This window comes from Arachis ipaensis, chromosome B6, assembly GCF_059453495.1.
Source record: "Arachis ipaensis isolate K30076 ecotype BB chromosome B6, ASM5945349v1, whole genome shotgun sequence".
Lineage (NCBI taxonomy): Eukaryota > Viridiplantae > Streptophyta > Magnoliopsida > Fabales > Fabaceae > Arachis > Arachis ipaensis.
In genome coordinates, this window is record NC_142441.1 from 92,693,072 (window position 1) to 92,697,479 (window position 4,408).

Here is a 4,408-nt window from a genome sequence, read left to right on the forward strand (position 1 = left end):
GGTAACGTTTGCCTCAAACGTTGGCGAAAACGCCAGTTCTGGAGGCTCAAACGTATTGTCCACCCCATACTATTATACATTGTTGGAAAGCCCTGAATGTCTACTTTCCAATGCCTTTAGAAGCACATCAATTGGGGCTCTACAGCTCGAGTTATACTCCATCGAAAGTGCAGAGGTCAAGTGGCCTCACTGCATGTTGCCACCATGTTCATTTATGCACATTGCGGGGTAGTTTTCTCCCTCAATTTTAGTGTCCACCATGCAGTGCCATATATGCTTGGAAAGATCTTGATTCCTACTTTCCAATGCTTCTTGAATCACCTCATTTGGAGCTCTGTAGCTCAAGTTATTCTTGTTGGAAGTATACCCCTTCAAGCTGTTGTGGTGTGTGGCGCCAACGTTAGCCTCAAAGTTAGGGGGCTAACGTTGGCGCAAACTTTTGCTCCTCCCCTTGTGAATTTCATGTGCCAACGTTAGCCACCAAGTTAGGGGGCTAACGTTGGCGCAAACTTTTGGTGCCCAGGGAGGTTCTCTTCATGCCAACGTTAGCCTCAAAGTTAGGGGGCTAACGTTGGCGCAAACTTTTGGTGCCCAGGGGTGAATTTCATGTGCCAACGTTAGCCTCCAAGTTAGGGGTCTAACTTTGAGGCTAACTTTTCACCCAAAAGTTTTTGCTTCCTGGTTCAACTTATTCCATTGTCCTCTCTTTACTCCTAGCCATTCCTTCTTGCTTCACCCTTTCTCCAAGCCTTCTTCACCTATCATTAATCAACCAAATACATCAAAGCTATGCTCAAAATCATGAGATATTCATTCTTTAATAATATGTGACAATTTTAGCATAAAACCTCATGAAATAGCATGAATTCATACATGGTTGATTAAATCAAAGGAAACATGAAAATCTACCCAATTGGCTTGCTTATGGATCAAGAAAGTGCATAAAACCTATTGAAACCAAAGGAAAAAGGCATAGAAAAACATGACATGATGACATGTCATCACCACTCTAAGCTTGCTCATCTTTTGAGGTGGAAAAAATTTGGCCAAGAAAGTATTGACCAACTTTTCCCAAGAGTTCAGGCTTTCTCTAGGTTGTGAGTCCAACCGTATCCTAGCTCTGTCTCTTACAGCAAAGAGGAAAAGCATAAGTCTGTAGACCTCAAGATCAACCCCAATAGTCTTAACGGTGTCACAGATTTGCAAGAATTCAGCTAAGAACTGATGAGGATCTTCCATTGGAAGTCCATGAAACTTGCAATTCTGCTCCATTAGAGAAACTAATTAAGGCTTAAGCTCAAAGTTGTTTGCTCTAATTGCAGGAATTGAGATGCTTCTTCCATAGAACTTGGAAGTTGGTGCAGTAAAGTCACCAAGCATCTTCCTTGCATCTCTAGCATTGTTGTTGGATTCGGCTGCCATGTTTGCTTCTTTTTCAAAATTTTCTGTAAGGTCCTCTCCGGAGTGTTGTGCTTTAGCTTCTCTTAGCTTCCTCTTCAGAGTGCTTTCAGGTTCAGGATTAGCTTCAACAACAGTGTCCTTATCCTTGTTTCTGCTCATATGAAAAAGAAGAGAACAAAGAGAGAATGAGAATCCTCTATGTCACAGTATAGAAATTCCTTTATGTGAGTATAATAATAGAAGAATAGAAGAATGAGAAGAGAGAGGAGATGAGTAATTTGAACAGAGAGAAGAGAGAGGGGTTTGAATTATGAGTAGAAGAGAAGTGTTAGTAAATAAATAAATAAATAGAAAGAGATGAGAGAGAGAGTGATGAGCGGATATTTTATACGCTTTTTGGGGTATTTTCATGTAGTTTTTAGTAGGATCTAGCTACTTTTTAGTATATTTTTATTAGTTTTTATGCAAAAATCACATTTCTGGACTTTACTATGAGTTTGTGTATTTTTCTGTGATTTTAGGTATTTTCTGGCTAAAATTGAGGGACATGAGCAAAAATCTGATTCAGAGGCTGAAAAAGGACTGCAGATGCTGTTGGATTCTGACCTCTCTACACTCGAAATGGATTTTCTGGAGTTACAGAAGCCCAATTGGTGCATTTTTAATTGCGTTGGAAAGTAGACATCCAGGGCTTTCCAGCAATATATAATAGTCCATACTTGGTTCAAGCTTTGACAACGCAAATTGGCCTTTAACGCCAAGTCTTTACCCTATTCTGGCGTTAAACGCTAGAAACAGGTTGCAAACCAGAGTTAAACGTCAGAAACAGGCTACAACCTGGCGTTTAACTCCAAAAAGAGTCTCTACACATGGAAGCTTCAATGCTCAGCCCACGCACACACCAAGTGGGCCCCGGAAGTGGATTTCTATACTATCTATCTTAGTCTACTCAAATTCTGTAAACCTAGGTCACTAGCTTAGTATAAAAACTACTTTTAGAGATTCATTTTGCATATCATGACATTTTACATGTTTCATATTGTATTTCTGACGGCATGAGTATCTAAACCCCATGATTGGGGATGACGAGCTCTGTTGTGTTTCGATGAATTAATGCAATCACTACTGTTTTTCATTCAATCACGCTTGTTTTTATTCTAAGATATTCACTCGCACTTCACCCTGATGAATGTGATGATCCGTGACACTCATCATCATTCTCACCTATGAACACGTGCCTGACAACTACCTCCGTTCTATCTGCATTAGCTTGAGTGTATATCTCTTAGCCTCCTGGTACATAATCAGAGTCTTCGTGATATAGGCTAGAATTATTGGCGGTCATTCCTGAGATCCGAAAAGTCTAAACCTTGTCTGTGGTATTTCGAGTAGGATCTGGGAAGGGATGACTGTGACGAGCTTCAAACTCGCGAGTGTTGGGCGTAGTGACAGACGCAAAACAATTAACGGATTCTATTCCAACATGAGTGAGAACCGACAGATGATTAGCCGTGTGGTGACAGCACATTTGGACCATTTTCCCTGAGAGGATGGATGGTATCCATTGACAACGGTGATCCACCAACATACAGCTTGCCATGGAAGGAGACTTGTGTGCGTGAAGGAGAAGACAGTTGTATTACCTGGTCTAACCGAAATTAATTAAATAATAAGTTAAATAGGAGCGAATATGGTTGGAAGATTTGGCAATTGGAATTTGATAATTTAAATATGATATTTGGATTCAGTGAATTTTTTCGAGTCAGAAAACATAGTTTTTTGCGTAAAAGCGCGCAGTAGAATTTTGACCGGCAGTACCGGCTAAGATTTGTCTAGTACTACAGCTGAGGAAATTGATTATGAGTAAATAAGATTAAGAAATGAGGAATTATAATTAGGGGAGGTAGAAATTTTTAAAGTGCGATTTAGAGCGCTAATCTTAAAGGGATTTTGGCCCAAAATTGGGCCAACGGACAAAAATAAGTGACCCGGGCCTAAGTGAACCCAAGACCCAACATATATAAACATTAGTTATGAGCATTTCAGCTCATTTTACCCTAAAAGGAAGGGTTGGGGCGCTGATTTGGGAAGAGAGAAGAGAAGAGAGAAAACCTAACTCTCTTTGATCTTCAAACCACCATAACTTGAGCTACGGAGCTACGATTGACGAGCCGTTTGCGGCCACGCGTCGCCCTTCTCATCCTCTACAATTCTATCTAAGTTTTGTGGTGAGTATTCCATTCATCTCTGTCCAGTTTTCGAAATTCCCCACTATTACACGTTTTTGGGTAGTTAGTGTTGAAATCTTGTGATTTTGGGTATTTAGGGATACTCCAACATGGATTCTAAGCGGGTTCTATCCGTACTTCATATGGGCTGAGGTAAGAAGTGCTCAAACCCTTGTGATTTGTCATTTTTATGAGCCCTAGGTTGATGTATGTATGTTATATTTGTTATGATAGTGTATTTGGTGATGTTGGTGCATAATTGGGAGATTGGTATTGCTTGAGGAGCTTTGGTGAGGTTTGGAGCTAAGGTTGGTGAGGACTTCCAAAGAAGAGGCTCAATTGGTTTGGCTACAAGAGGTACGGTTTAAGTTTCATTTAAGTACCATGTGTTGTGATGAGAATTCCTAGGCTAGATGCCCCTAGGATTAAGTTTGGATTGTGTAAATGGTTGGTGCTAATATGCATAGTTGGTATGTAATGTGAATTAATGATTGGGTTGAGAATTGTGTGGCCTTGTATGCTTGGTGTATTGAGAATTTGAGGTACTGGGTAATGAGTATTGATTTCTGGTTTATGCATTTAAATTGTGAAATTGGGCCGGAGGCCGTGAATTTTGGGCCGGAGGCCGGAAAGAGGTAGGAAAGGTAAGTCGATGTGTGCATTGTATGATGACACAAGTGATTGGACGAATTTCAGATAATGAATATATGAATGATTGGGTTGGTTATTGAATAATAAGGTTTGAGGAGTTGAAGTGTGGAATTTGCTAATTTTGGGTA